This window comes from Hyperolius riggenbachi, chromosome 7, assembly GCF_040937935.1.
Source record: "Hyperolius riggenbachi isolate aHypRig1 chromosome 7, aHypRig1.pri, whole genome shotgun sequence".
Taxonomy (NCBI): domain Eukaryota; kingdom Metazoa; phylum Chordata; class Amphibia; order Anura; family Hyperoliidae; genus Hyperolius; species Hyperolius riggenbachi.
This window is the reverse complement of record NC_090652.1, coordinates 6286518-6302750: the sequence shown is the minus strand read 5'-3', so window position 1 is coordinate 6302750 and position 16233 is coordinate 6286518. Positions and strand designations below refer to the sequence as shown.

The window sequence follows — 16233 nt, the reverse complement described above, 5'->3', positions numbered from 1 at the left end:
GTGTTCAGCAGAGGTGAGCTTCATGGAGGATTTCAATCCAGTTTAAATCTCTGCCATCCAAAGTAATCCGATTGTTCTGGTTGGTTGTAGTTGTAGCCTTGGTCGTGGTGGGTGGAATTCCTCTGTATTTTGAGTCCAGTTTCAGCACAAATAGGTTTAAAGGTGTAGAAATCTGAGACAAGGTCTGGAGCAGCTTAAGAGAGCTGCAGCCCGGCTGGGCGCGCTCAGATCACACAGTGATAGGAATGGCAGTGTATTGGCAGTATATGGGGTGGCAGTATATTGGCAGTATATGGGGTGGCAGTGTATTGTCAGTATATTGGCACAGTGATAGGAATGGCAGTGTATTGTCAGTATATTATCAGTATATGGGGTGGCAGTATATTGTCAGTATATGGGGTGGCAGTGTATTGTCAGTATATTGGCACAGTGATAGGAATGGCAGTGTATTGTCAGTATATGGTGTGGCAGTGTATTGGCAGTATATGGGGCAGCAGTGTATTGGCAGTATATGGGGTGGCAGTGTATTGGCAGTATATTGGCACAGTGGTAGGAATGGCAGTGTATTGTCAGTAGGGTGGCAGTATATTGGCAGTATATGGGGTGGCAGTGTATTGTCAGTATATAGGCACAGTGATAGGAATGGCAGTGTATTGGCAGTATATGGTGTGGCAGTGTATTGGCAGGGTGGCAGTGTATTGGCAGTATATGGGGTGGCAGTGTATTGTCAGTATATTGGCACAGTGATAGGAATGGCAGTGTATTGTGAGTATATTGGCAGTATATGGGGTGGCAGTGTATTGTCAGTATATTGGCACAGTGATAGGAATGGCAGTGTATTCAGTATATTGGCAGTATATGGGGTGGCAGTATATGGGGTGGCAGTGTATTGTCAGTATATTTGGTGGCAGTGTATTGGCAGTATATAGGCACAGTGATAGGAATGGCCGTGTATTGTCAGTATATGGTGAGGCAGTGTATTGGCAGTATATTTGGTGGCAGTATATTGTCAGTATATTTGGTGGCAGTGTATTGGCAGTATATGGGGTGGCAGTGTATTGTCAGTATATTTGGTGGCAGTGTATTGGCAGTATATGGGGTGGCAGTAGATTGGCAGTATATTGGGTGGCAGTGTATTGGCAGTATATGGGGTGGCAGTGTATTGTCAGTATATGGGGTGGCAGTGTATTGTCAGTATATTGGCACAGTGATAGGAATGGCAGTGTATTGTCAGTATATTGGGTGGCAGTGTATTGGCAGTATATGGGGTGGCAGTGTATTGTCAGTATATGGGGTGGCAGTATATGGGGTGGCAGTATATGGGGTGGCAGTGTATTGGCAGTATATAGGCACAGTGATAGGAATGGCAGTGTATTGTCAGTATATGGGGTGGCAGTGTATTGGCAGTATATGGGGTGGCAGTATATTGTCAGTATATTTGGTGGCAGTGTGTTGGCAGTATAGGGTCACGCAGGGGGCAGCTGAGTCAGGAAAGCCCCTCCCCCTGGCCGCCCTTTGTGCTCCTCTCTGTCTCTTGCAGCTCCGCTGCTTCTGTCACATCGATGATTCGGCGCCATGCAGCAGTCCTGCCATTGACAGTCCGGGCAGCGGTGACGTCAGTGCGGGGGGGCGGATCCATGTGATCGGCAATCTGCAGCAGGCTCGGCAGAGTCGCCATTTCTGGCGGAGAGGAGACAGGAGACTGGCGGAGCTGCGGGTGAGGAGACCCCGTGTGCTGTGTGTGTGTGATGTCATGCTGCATGTATGTGTCATATATATCGATGCCCTGCTTTCAGGCATGTTACATGTATGATGTGTTATCAGAGTCAGTAGTGCCAGGCATGTTACATGTATGTGTCTGGCTGCAGGTGGACATGTATGATGTGTTATCAGAGTCAGTAGTGCCAGGCATGTTACATGTATGTGTCTGGCTGCAGGTGGACATGTATGATGTGTTATCAGAGTCAGTAGTGTCAGGCATGTTACATGTATGTGTCTGGCTGCAGGTGGACATGTATGATGTGTTATCAGAGTCAGTAGTGCCAGGCATGTTACATGTATGTGTCTGGCTGCAGGTGGACATGTATGATGTGTTATCAGAGTCAGTAGTGCCAGGCATGTTACATGTATGTGTCTGTCTGCAGGTGGACATATATGATGTGTTATCAGAGTCAGTAGTGCCAGGCATGTTACATGTATGTGTCTGGCTGCAGGTGGACATGTATGATGTGTTATCAGAGTCAGTAGTGCCAGGCATGTTACATGTATGTGTCTGGCTGCAGGTGGACATGTATGATGTGTTATCAGAGTCAGTAGTGCCAGGCATGTTACATGTATGATGTGTTATCAGAGTCAGTAGTGCCAGGCATGTTACATGTATGTGTCTGGCTGCAGGTGGACATGTATGATGTGTTATCAGAGTCAGCAGTGCCAGGCATGTTACATGTATGTGTCTGGCTACAGGTGGACATGTATGATGTGTTATCAGAGTCAGTAGTGCCAGGCATGTTACATGTATGATGTGTTATCAGAGTCAGTAGTGCCAGGCATGTTACATGTATGTGTCTGGCTGCAGGTGGACATGTATGATGTGTTATCAGAGTCAGCAGTGCCAGGCATGTTACATGTATGTGTCTGGCTACAGGTGGACATGTATGATGTGTTATCAGAGTCAGTAGTGCCAGGCATGTTACATGTATGTGTCTGGCTGCAGGTGGACATGTATGATGTGTTATCAGAGTCAGTAGTGCCAGGCATGTTACATGTATGTGTCTGGCTACAGGTGGACATGTATGATGTGTTATCAGAGTCAGTAGTGCCAGGCATGTTACATGTATGTGTCTGGCTGCAGGTGGACATGTATGATGTGTTATCAGAGTCAGTAGTGCCAGGCATGTTACATGTATGTGTCTGGCTGCAGGTGGACATGTATGATGTGTTATCAGAGTCAGTAGTGTCAGGCATGTTACATGTATGTGTCTGGCTGCAGGTGGACATGTATGATGTGTTATCAGAGTCAGTAGTGTCAGGCATGTTACATGTATGTGTCTGGCTGCAGGTGGACATGTATGATGTGTTATCAGAGTCAGTAGTGCCAGACATGTTACATGTATGTGTCTGGCTGCAGGTGGACATGTATGATGTGTTATCAGAGTCAGTAGTGCCAGGCATGTTACATGTATGTGTCTGGCTGCAGGTGGACATGTATGATGTGTTATCAGAGTCAGTAGTGCCAGGCATGTTACATGTATGATGTGTTATCAGAGTCAGTAGTGCCAGGCATGTTACATGTATGTGTCTGGCTGCAGGTGGACATGTATGATGTGTTATCAGAGTCAGTAGTGCCAGGCATGTTACATGTATGATGTGTTATCAGAGTCAGTAGTGCCAGGCATGTTACATGTATGATGTGTTATCAGAGTCAGTAGTGCCAGGCATGTTACATGTATGATGTGTTATCAGAGTCAGTAGTGCCAGGCATGTTACATGTATGATGTGTTATCAGAGTCAGTAGTGCCAGGCATGTTACATGTATGTGTCTGGCTGCAGGTGGACATGTATGATGTGTTATCAGAGTCAGTAGTGTCAGGCATGTTACATGTATGTGTCTGGCTGCAGGTGGACATGTATGATGTGTTATCAGAGTCAGTAGTGCCAGGCATGTTACATGTATGTGTCTGGCTGCAGGTGGACATGTATGATGTGTTATCAGAGTCAGTAGTGCCAGGCATGTTACATGTATGTGTCTGGCTGCAGGTGGACATGTATGATGTGTTATCAGAGTCAGTAGTGCCAGGCATGTTACATGTATGATGTGTTATCAGAGTCAGTAGTGCCAGGCATGTTACATGTATGTGTCTGGCTACAGGTGGACATGTATGATGTGTTATCAGAGTCAGTAGTGCCAGGCATGTTACATGTATGTGTCTGGCTGCAGGTGGACATGTATGATGTGTTATCAGAGTCAGTAGTGCCAGGCATGTTACATGTATGTGTCTGGCTGCAGGTGGACATGTATGATGTGTTATCAGAGTCAGTAGTGCCAGGCATGTTACATGTATGTGTCTGGCTGCAGGTGGACATGTATGATGTGTTATCAGAGTCAGTAGTGTCAGGCATGTTACATGTATGTGTCTGGCTGCAGGTGGACATGTATGATGTGTTATCAGAGTCAGTAGTGCCAGACATGTTACATGTATGTGTCTGGCTGCAGGTGGACATGTATGATGTGTTATCAGAGTCAGTAGTGCCAGGCATGTTACATGTATGTGTCTGGCTGCAGGTGGACATGTATGATGTGTTATCAGAGTCAGTAGTGCCAGGCATGTTACATGTATGATGTGTTATCAGAGTCAGTAGTGCCAGGCATGTTACATGTATGTGTCTGGCTGCAGGTGGACATGTATGATGTGTTATCAGAGTCAGTAGTGCCAGGCATGTTACATGTATGATGTGTTATCAGAGTCAATAGTGCCAGGCATGTTACATGTATGTGTCTGGCTGCAGGTGGACATGTATGATGTGTTATCAGAGTCAGTAGTGCCAGGCATGTTACATGTATGATGTGTTATCAGAGTCAGTAGTGCCAGGCATGTTACATGTATGATGTGTTATCAGAGTCAGTAGTGCCAGGCATGTTACATGTATGATGTGTTATCAGAGTCAGTAGTGCCAGGCATGTTACATGTATGATGTGTTATCAGAGTCAGTAGTGCCAGGCATGTTACATGTATGATGTGTTATCAGAGTCAGTAGTGCCAGGCATGTTACATGTATGTGTCTGGCTGCAGGTGGACATGTATGATGTGTTATCAGAGTCAATAGTGCCAGGCATGTTACATGTATGTGTCTGGCTGCAGGTGGACATGTATGATGTGTTATCAGAGTCAGTAGTGCCAGGCATGTTACATGTATGATGTGTTATCAGAGTCAGTAGTGCCAGGCATGTTACATGTATGATGTGTTATCAGAGTCAGTAGTGCCAGGCATGTTACATGTATGATGTGTTATCAGAGTCAGTAGTGCCAGGCATGTTACATGTATGATGTGTTATCAGAGTCAGTAGTGCCAGGCATGTTACATGTATGATGTGTTATCAGAGTCAGTAGTGCCAGGCATGTTACATGTATGTGTCTGGCTGCAGGTGGACATGTATGATGTGTTATCAGAGTCAGTAGTGTCAGGCATGTTACATGTATGTGTCTGGCTGCAGGTGGACATGTATGATGTGTTATCAGAGTCAGTAGTGCCAGGCATGTTACATGTATGTGTCTGGCTGCAGGTGGACATGTATGATGTGTTATCAGAGTCAGTAGTGCCAGGCATGTTACATGTATGTGTCTGGCTGCAGGTGGACATGTATGATGTGTTATCAGAGTCAGTAGTGCCAGGCATGTTACATGTATGATGTGTTATCAGAGTCAGTAGTGCCAGGCATGTTACATGTATGTGTCTGGCTGCAGGTGGACATGTATGATGTGTTATCAGAGTCAGTAGTGCCAGGCATGTTACATGTATGTGTCTGGCTACAGGTGGACATGTATGATGTGTTATCAGAGTCAGTAGTGCCAGGCATGTTACATGTATGTGTCTGGCTGCAGGTGGACATGTATGATGTGTTATCAGAGTCAGTAGTGCCAGGCATGTTACATGTATGTGTCTGGCTGCAGGTGGACATGTATGATGTGTTATCAGAGTCAGTAGTGTCAGGCATGTTACATGTATGTGTCTGGCTGCAGGTGGACATGTATGATGTGTTATCAGAGTCAGTAGTGCCAGGCATGTTACATGTATGTGTCTGGCTGCAGGTGGACATGTATGATGTGTTATCAGAGTCAGTAGTGCCAGGCATGTTACATGTATGTGTCTGGCTGCAGGTGGACATGTATGATGTGTTATCAGTCAGTAGTGCCAGGCATGTTACATGTATGATGTGTTATCAGAGTCAATAGTGCCAGGCATGTTACATGTATGTGTCTGGCTGCAGGTGGACATGTATGATGTGTTATCAGAGTCAGTAGTGCCAGGCATGTTACATGTATGATGTGTTATCAGAGTCAGTAGTGCCAGGCATGTTACATGTATGATGTGTTATCAGAGTCAGTAGTGCCAGGCATGTTACATGTATGATGTGTTATCAGAGTCAGTAGTGCCAGGCATGTTACATGTATGATGTGTTATCAGAGTCAGTAGTGCCAGGCATGTTACATGTATGTGTCTGGCTGCAGGTGGACATGTATGATGTGTTATCAGAGTCAGTAGTGCCAGGCATGTTACATGTATGATGTGTTATCAGAGTCAATAGTGCCAGGCATGTTACATGTATGTGTCTGGCTGCAGGTGGACATGTATGATGTGTTATCAGAGTCAGTAGTGCCAGGCATGTTACATGTATGATGTGTTATCAGAGTCAGTAGTGCCAGGCATGTTACATGTATGATGTGTTATCAGAGTCAGTAGTGCCAGGCATGTTACATGTATGATGTGTTATCAGAGTCAGTAGTGCCAGGCATGTTACATGTATGATGTGTTATCAGAGTCAGTAGTGCCAGGCATGTTACATGTATGATGTGTTATCAGAGTCAGTAGTGCCAGGCATGTTACATGTATGTGTCTGGCTGCAGGTGGACATGTATGATGTGTTATCAGAGTCAGTAGTGCCAGGCATGTTACATGTATGTGTCTGGCTGCAGGTGGACATGTATGATGTGTTATCAGAGTCAGTAGTGCCAGGCATGTTACATGTATGTGTCTGGCTGCAGGTGGACATGTATGATGTGTTATCAGAGTCAGTAGTGTCAGGCATGTTACATGTATGTGTCTGGCTGCAGGTGGACATGTATGATGTGTTATCAGAGTCAGTAGTGCCAGGCATGTTACATGTATGTGTCTGGCTGCAGGTGGACATGTATGATGTGTTATCAGAGTCAGTAGTGCCAGGCATGTTACATGTATGTGTCTGGCTGCAGGTGGACATGTATGATGTGTTATCAGAGTCAGTAGTGGCAGGCATGTTACATGTATTATCAGAGTCAGTAGTGCCAGGCATGTTACATGTATGTGTCTGGCTGCAGGTGGACATGTATGATGTGTTATCAGAGTCAGTAGTGCCAGGCATGTTACATGTATGTGTCTGGCTGCAGGTGGACATGTATGATGTGTTATCAGAGTCAGTAGTGCTAGGCATGTTACATGTATGATGTGTTATCAGAGTCAGTAGTGCCAGGCATGTTACATGTATGTGTCTGGCTGCAGGTGGACATGTATGATGTGTTATCAGAGTCAGTAGTGCCAGGCATGTTACATGTATGTGTCTGGCTGCAGGTGGACATGTATGATGTGTTATCAGAGTCAGTAGTGCCAGGCATGTTACATGTATGTGTCTGGCTGCAGGTGGACATGTATGATGTGTTATCAGAGTCAGTAGTGCCAGGCATGTTACATGTATGTGTCTGGCTGCAGGTGGACATGTATGATGTGTTATCAGAGTCAGTAGTGCCAGGCATGTTACATGTATGTGTCTGATTGCAGGTGGACAGGTATGATGTCATGTTAAATGTCATGGTCTTGGTATGTTACATGTATGATGTGTTGTCAGGGGTGTGTTATCGTAAGCATGGTATGTTATGTGTGTGGTTACAGATGTACATGTATGATGTGTACTGTTATGTCTGGAGTACATGTATGTTGTGTGCTCTCCATATCATGTACCCTTAAATGTATGATGTGCCAAGTCATGCTAGGAGTCACAGCATGCTACACGTGTGAGGTGATGACATGAAGCTGAGCTGATGTATGTGGCTGGATATAATATATGGGCATCTGTCCAGTCTGTCACCAGCATTACATGTATGATTAGTGATGTCATGGAATTGGTTACGTATGTAGTGCAGCCAGTCATGTTATGCCATGGCTTAACATAGCTGGTACTTACTATGAATTTCACACCCATTAGTCATGCCATTTGTGGGTGTTCAGTATTACATGTATGTTGTGGGACTTTTCATTTGTACGTGTGTGAAAAGAAAGTTGTGTTTCACACATCATATTACATGTATTCCAGTTGTAGTATTATTATTGAGCTCCTGTGTCACCTCACACTTTCTCAATAGTTGCTTTTGTTGTTTCATGTATTCTGGAGACATCCGTGTCATATGTGTGACCTGTCATTATTCATGTTTGCTGTAGCCCTTCATATCTCATGTCTAGTTATGGTTACACGGAAGGTATACAGTGGGTTGCAAAAGTATTCGGCCCCCTTGAAGTTTTCCACATTTTGTCATATTACTGCCACAAACATTAATCAATTTTACTGGAATTCCACATGAAAGACCAACACAAAGTGGTGTACACGTGAGAAGTGGAACGAAAATCATACGTGATTCCAAACATTTTTTACAAATCAATAACTGAAAAGTGGGGTGTGCATAATTATTCGGCCACCTTTGATCTGAGTGCAGTCAGTTGCCTATAGACATTGCCTGATGAGTGCTAATGACTAGAGGGCACCTGTGTGTTATCTAATGTCAGTACAAATACAGCTGCTCTGTGAGGGCCTCAGAGGTTGTCTAAGAGAATATTGGGAGCAACAACACCATGAAGTCCAAAGAACACACCAGACAGGTCAGGGATAAAGTTATTGAGAAATATAAAGCAGGCTTAGGCTACAAAAAGATTTCCAAAGCCTTGAACATCCCACGGAGCACTGTTCAAGCGATCATTCAGAAATGGAAGGAGTATGGCACAACTGTAAACCTACCAAGACAAGGCCATCCACCTAAACTCACAGGCCGAACAAGGAGAGCGCTGATCAGAAATGCAGTCAAGAGGCCCATGGTGACTCTGGACGAGCTGCAGAGATCTACAGCTCAGGTGGGGGAATCTGTCCATTGGACAACTATTAGTCATGCACTGCACAAAGTTGGCCTCTATGGAAGAGTGGCAAGAAGAAAGGCATTGTTAACAGAAAGCATAAGAAGTCCTGTTTGCAGCTTGCCACAAGCCATGTGGGGGACACAGCAACCATGTGGAAGAAGGTTCTCTGGTCAGATGAGACCAAAATGGCCCAGTCAAAGTCCAGATCTAAATCCAATCGAGAATCTGTGGCAAGATCTGAAAACTGCTGTTCACAAACGCTGTCCATCTAATCTGACTGAGCTGGAGCTGTTTTGCAAAGAAGAATGGGCAAGGATTTCAGTCTCTAGATGTGCAAAGCTGGTAGAGACATACCCTAAAAGACTGGCAGCTGTAATTGCAGCAAAAGGTGGTTCTACAAAGTATTGACTCAGGGGGCTGAATAATTACGCACACCCCACTTTGCAGTTATTGATTTGTAATAAATGTTTGGAATGATGTATGATTTTTGTTCCACTTCTCACGTGTACACCACTTTGTATTGGTCTTTCAAGTGGAATTCCAATAACATTGATGCATGTTTGTGGCAGTAATGTGACAAAATGCGGAAAACTTCAAGGGGGCCGAATACTTTTGCAACCCACTCTATATACCGTACATACAGTTCAGTATTTGTTCAGTTCATGGATATAAGCATTGTATTTTCAATTTGGTGCACCTAGATTGGTATTACATGATTGGACTGTCCATTTTTATACCACAGCATGTTTATGCTCTGTCAGGGGTCCTGTGTGACCACACCGTGAATGTTATATGTATGTGTGGCAATGGTATAGTACAGGTCCCTTACATCAGGAATCCTTGGATATGTTTAGACCTGACATGTTACATGTAAGGTTGGAGATCACACTGCTGCCATGGTTCCTGGGTTACGTGGCAGATCATGTGAAGAGATGTTAGATGTAAGGTTGGAGATCACACTGCTGCCATGGTTCCTGTGTTACGTGGCAGATCATGTGAAGAGATGTTATATGTAAGGTTGGAGATCACACTGCTGCCATGGTTCCTGTGTTATGTGGCAGATCATGTGAAGAGATGTTATATGTAAGGTTGGAGATCACACTGCTGCCATGGTTCCTGTGTTACGTGGCAGATCATGTGAAGAGATGTTACATGTAAGGTTGGAGATCACACTGCTGCCATGGTTCCTGTGTTACGTGGCAGATCATGTGAAGAGATGTTAGATGTAAGGTTGGAGATCACACTGCTGCCATGGTTCCTGTGTTACGTGGCAGATCATGTGAAGAGATGTTAGATGTAAGGTTGGAGATCACACTGCTGCCATGGTTCCTGTGTTACGTGGCAGATCATGTGAAGAGATGTTACATGTAAGGTTGGAGATCACACTGCTGCCATGGTTCCTGTGTTACGTGGCAGATCATGTGAAGAGATGTTAGATGTAAGGTTGGAGATCACACTGCTGCCATGGTTCCTGTGTTACGTGGCAGATCATGTGAAGAGATGTTATATGTAAGGTTGGAGATCACACTGCTGCCATGGTTCCTGTGTTACGTGGCAGATCATGTGAAGAGATGTTATATGTAAGGTTGGAGATCACACTGCTGCCATGGTTCCTGTGTTACGTGGCAGATCATGTGAAGAGATGTTACATGTAAGGTTGGAGATCACACTGCTGCCATGGTTCATGTTACATGGCAGATCATGTGAAGAGATGTTAGATGTAAGGTTGGAGATCACACTGCTGCCATGGTTCCTGTGTTACGTGGCAGATCATGTGAAGAGATGTTACATGTAAGGTTGGAGATCACACTGCTGCCATGGTTCCTGTGTTACGTGGCAGATCATGTGAAGAGATGTTAGATGTAAGGTTGGAGATCACACTGCTGCCATGGTTCCTGTGTTACGTGGCAGATCATGTGAAGAGATGTTAGATGTAAGGTTGGAGATCACACTGCTGCCATGGTTCCTGTGTTACGTGGCAGATCATGTGAAGAGATGTTAGATGTAAGGTTGGAGATCACACTGCTGCCATGGTTCCTGTGTTACGTGGCAGATCATGTGAAGAGATGTTAGATGTAAGGTTGGAGATCACACTGCTGCCATGGTTCCTGTGTTACGTGGCAGATCATGTGAAGAGATGTTCTATGTAAGGTTGGAGATCACACTGCTGCCATGGTTCCTGGGTTACGTGGCAGATCATGTGAAGAGATGTTCTATGTAAGGTTGGAGATCACACTGCTGCCATGGTTCCTGTGTTACGTGGCAGATCATGTGAAGAGATGTTCTATGTAAGGTTGAAGATCACACTGCTGCCATGGTTCCTGTGTTACGTGGCAGATCATGTGAAGAGATGTTCTATGTAAGGTTGGAGATCACACTGCTGCCATGGTTCCTGTGTTACGTGGCAGATCATGTGAAGAGATGTTAGATGTAAGGTTGGAGATCACACTGCTACCATACTACATGTGTTACGTGGCAGATCATGTGAAGAGATGTTATATGTAAGGTTGGAGATCACACTGCTGCCATGGTTCCTGTGTTACGTGGCAGATCATGTGAAGAGATGTTATATGTAAGGTTGGAGATGACACTGCTGCCATGGTTCCTGTGTTACGTGGCAGATCATGTAAAGAGATTTTACATATTACATGTATGAAGAATGGGCAAGATGCATAAGAAAGCAGAGCGTGACTAGTATCGCCATACTCCACTTATAACTGAAATCTCAGGTTTAAGTTGGAGTTACCCTTAAAACGTTGTAAATAATTGTATCTGTCCTAGTGGATAGCTGGGCTTCTGCAGGACGTGCGTGGTGGGCTTGCGAATCGGGACTGGATTTATTGAAAATTGTTTGCAATTTCATCGACTTGGTCATATCATAGTACAGTAAGGCTGGCTGAAGGGTTAGCGCATTGAAATTTGGGCTGTTTCAGTTGCGTGCTGTTGGCAGTATCAACTGGATTATTTAAACTGCAGTATAGTAAAGCAACCACAGGCTGTCACTGTGTATGCAAAGTGCTGCAATGATCTCTATGGGATTGTTATTTCCTGTATTCTCTGTGTGTTCCTCTCTGTTCTGAGTAAGCTGCGTTTCCTGATGGTTGTGTATGATTTATCACATCACAGAGTGAATTGTGGTGTCAGTGCAGATGCACGCTCATTACAGCTTCTTATAACACCTCAGCAAATCTCTCTATGGTGTGATCTGACCCAGGTAATGAATGCAGGTCTCTGATACCAAATAATCCATTCTAGTCTGTTTTTCTATTAAATGTTGGAAATCAGCCCTGTTAATGGCAATTAAAGGTGGCTGCGGCTTAAAGCACAACTGCAACAAGAGGCATATGGAGGCTGCCATATTTATTTCATCTTAAACATTGCAGATTGCCTGGCTGTCCTGCTGATCCTCTGCCTCTAATACTTTTAACCATAACCCCTGAATAAGCAGGCAGATCAGGTGTTCTGATTGAAGTGTGACTGGATTAGCTGCATGCTTGTCTCGGGTGTGTGATTCAGACACTACTGCAGCCAAAGAGATCAGCAGGGCTGCCAGGCAACTGGTATTGTTTAACAGGAAATAAATATGGCAGCCTCCATCACAAATCCAGAGATGGCTTTATTGGCATGACCAAGCTTCAATACAGGCATTGCCAAAGCAGGGGGAATGGGGGACATGGGGGGGGTGCATACCAGATCTGGGTATTCGTATAACTGTTATGTATGATCCGTTGGTTTCTGGTGGTTCCGCTTTATTTGTCCCGGGGTGTGACAAGACGATTGAGCAGAGCTGCTGGGAGGCTTCAGACGTGCAAATACCGTCTCTGAATGTCAACACTGTACCTTGTGTTTGCGGGCAGATCGCTGCAGGTGGCTGGCAGGGCAGGCTGTTGGCTGAAGGCTTATTAGTGTGCAATATAGATAAGGTTATTGTGTGTCTAAAGATCAAGGGTTGCTGTCCGCACAATGCAGGTTGTGTGTCCTTGCCTCTGGCCTGCTATACTTGCTGGAAAAGGACCTGAACTCTTGCACAGGACAGAAGGGAAACCTAGAAAAATGCATCCTGTATGTATTTAGAGAGTTTAGCCTGTCTGAGGCCCAGTGCACACCAAACACCTCTAGCAGATCCGCATAACGCTAGAAGTTTTTGAAGCAGATTTCAGAGCGATTCTAGGCATGTTTAAGGCCCGTTCTCACCTGAGCAGGAATCGCGCAATTCCCGCTCATGGCAAACCGCTATACAATTTAGCAAATGGCAGTGTTCTCACTGCCGCGGTTTGCCGGCGACGAGCGTTCCGCAATTAGCGATCGTGATTAGCGTGCAAAGCACGTTAATCGCGATCGCTCCAAAACCGTCGCAGTGTCCAGTGATTTTTTTTTCGCGTTAATCGCGGGAAAATCACTCCCGCACAACGGTAATCACCGGCGTTTTGCAATTATAAGTGTGAACGGGCCCTTAGAGGTTTTCTAAACATGCCTAGCGGTTTTTGGATTGTTTTTGGTGTAGCAGATTACAAATATGGTTACAATAAAAGCTGTTACTGAACAGCTTCTGTAACAAAAACGCCTGGAGAACCGCTCTGGTCTGGCGTTTCTCAGAGCAGTTTTCCACTTTCCTATACTTTACATTGAGGCAGAAACACCTCAGAAATCTAAAATGCTGCAGCCCCCGAGTTTGCGTTTGTGGAAAAACGAGCCGCTCTGGTGTGCACCACCCCATTCACTTTCATTAGCCAAGCGGTTTCCCCCTGCAAGCGTTTCAAAAAACGCTCCAGAACTGCTCCGGTGTGCACCAGCCCTAATTCCCACTTATCTGTGACTAATCACAAGTTGTAATTTAATATCTCCCCCGTGTCACCTGACTGCCATGGCAGAGCAGTTAATTGGTAATCACACGTCTGCTTCCATGAAAGCAGGAAGTAGACACACTGCGGATTTATTGCAGGATTTGTATCACCTGTAAAGGAAATGTTTTTCGGTAAAGTTTATTATGCTGTTGCTGATCTTTTTACAGCAGAGAGGAAGTTAGGAGTTCAGGTCCGCTTTAATTGCAAACAGGTAAAGCTGCTACAATTTATTTTTATTTTTTTTATTTTTATTTTTTTGCATTTGCTCGTACATCCTCGATTTTTCCATTAAAGCGGACCTGAACTCAGAACTTCCTCTCTGCTCTAAAAAATATGCAACAGCATAATAACCTTTAAAGAAAAAAAACATTTGTTAGAGCAGATACAAGTCCTGCAATACATCTGCAGTGTAGCTACTTCCTGCTTTCATGGAAGCAGATACAGTGTTTACATCCTGTGCTTACAAATTAGCTGCTCTGCCATGGCAGAAGAGATTCCTGAGCTCACACAGCTGAGAGATTAAATTACACTTGTGTGGGTGGGCTGTACAGACTGTCAGTAAGCTAGGAGGGGGTCCTCAGACTTGTGTAACACAATACACTCCCTATGTCTGTCTGTCTGTCTGGAGAATCTAATCATGAGGGATTAACAGACGCCACTGGTGATCGTTAGTACAGCCTATTGGACTATTGATTTTCCTCCGGGAACAATATCTGAAATGTCAGCGCAATGACTTTGTTTACATACAGCTGGTAGCTGCCTTCCTGCCCTGACCCCTGGTGCATGCGTGAGGACTGTCAGCTGCACACATCGGTGATAGGTGCTGAGTGCTGTACAGACCTGCTGCTAGCCTAGCAGTCTGTGGCCATGAAGTGGGGTGAGGGCCGATGCCCAGCATATGACAGAGCAGCTTCCTACAGCTTGTAGCTGCCTTCCTGCCCTGACGCCTGGTGCATGCGTGAGGACTGTCAGCTGCACACATCGGTGATAGGTGCCTCAGGTGATAGGTGCTGAGTGCTGTACAGACATGCTGCTAGCCTAGCGGTCTGTGGCTATGAAGTGGGGTGAGGGCTGATGCCCGGCATATGACAGAGCAGCATCCTACAGCTGGTAGCTGCCTTCCTGCCCTGACCCCTGGTGCATGCGTACGAGGACTGTCAGCTGCACACATCGGTGATAGGTGCCTCAGGTGATAGGTGCTGAGTGCTGTACAGACGTGCTGCTAGCCTAGCGGTCTGTAGCTATGAAGTGGGGTGAGTGCTGATGCCCGGCATATGACAGAGCAGCATCCTACAGCTGGTAGCTGCCTTCCTGCCCTGACGCCTGGTGCATGCGTGAGGACTGTCAGCTGCACACATCGGTGATAGGTGCCTCAGGTGATAGGTGCTGAGTGCTGTACAGACATGCTGCTAGCCTAGCGGTCTGTAGCTATGAAGTGGGGTGAGTGCTGATGCCCGGCATATGACAGAGCAGCATCCTACAGCTGGTAGCTGCCTTCCTGCCCTGACGCCTGGTGCATGCGTGAGGACTGTCAGCTGCACACATCGGTGATAGGTGCCTCAGGTGATAGGTGCTGAGTGCTGTACAGACATGCTGCTAGCCTAGCGGTCTGTAGCTATGAAGTGGGGTGAGTGCTGATGCCCGGCATATGACAGAGCAGCTTCCTACAGCTGGTAGCTGCCTTCCTGCCCTGACGCCTGGTGCATGCGTGAGGACTGTCAGCTGCACACATCGGTGATAGGTGCCTCAGGTGATAGGTGCTGAATGCTGTACAGATATGCTACTAGCCTAGCGGTCTGTGGCTATGAAGTGGAGTAAGGTCCAATGCCCGGCATATGACAGAGCAGCATCCTACAGCTGGTAGCTGCCTCCCTGCCCTGACGCCTGGTGCATGCGTGAGGACTGTCAGCTGCACACATCGGTGATAGGTGCCTCAGGTGATAGGTGCTGAGTGCTGTACAGACGTGCTGCTAGCCTAGCGGTCTGTGGCCATGAAGTGGGGTGAGGTCCAATGCCTGGCATATGACAGAGCAGCATCCTACAGCTGGTAGCTGCCTTCCTGCCCTGACCCCTGGTGCATGCGTACGAGGACTGTCGGCTGCACACATCGGTAATAGGTGCCTCAGGTGATAGGTGCTGAGTGCTGTACAGACGTGCTGCTAGCCTAGCGGTCTGTGGCCATGAAGTGGGGTGAGGTCCAATGCCCAGCATATGACAGAGCAGCATCCTACAGCTGGTAGCTGCCTTCCTGCCCTGACGCCTGGTGCATGCGTGAGGACTGTCAGCCGCACACATCGGTGATAGGTGCCTCAGGTGATAGGTGCTGAGTGCTGTACAGACGTGCTGCTAGCCTAGCGGTCTGTGGCCATGAAGTGGGGTGAGGGCTGATGCCTGGCATATGACAGAGCAGCATCCTACAGCTGGTAGCTGCCTTCCTGCCCTGACGCCTGGTGCATGCGTGATGACTGTCAGCTGCACACATCGGTGATAGGTGCCTCAGCTGATAGGTGCTGAG

The 16233-nt window shown here is 46.2% G+C and overlaps 1 protein-coding gene across 2 annotated transcripts in view; it reads left to right on the top strand.

The window, feature by feature from the left end:
• The window catches only part of PRPSAP2 (phosphoribosyl pyrophosphate synthetase associated protein 2), a 157051-nt gene that overhangs the window by 26498 nt on the left and 114320 nt on the right, over window positions 1–16233 (top strand). The window contains exon 1 of one of the 2 annotated variants that reach the window (XM_068243518.1): window positions 1639–1717. The exons of the other annotated variant lie outside the window; for it this stretch is intronic. The gene's annotated coding sequence lies outside the window, so the exon portion shown is untranslated. Of the gene's footprint in view, window positions 1–1638; window positions 1718–16233 lie in introns of those variants that run through there. 2 annotated transcript variants of the gene reach the window in all.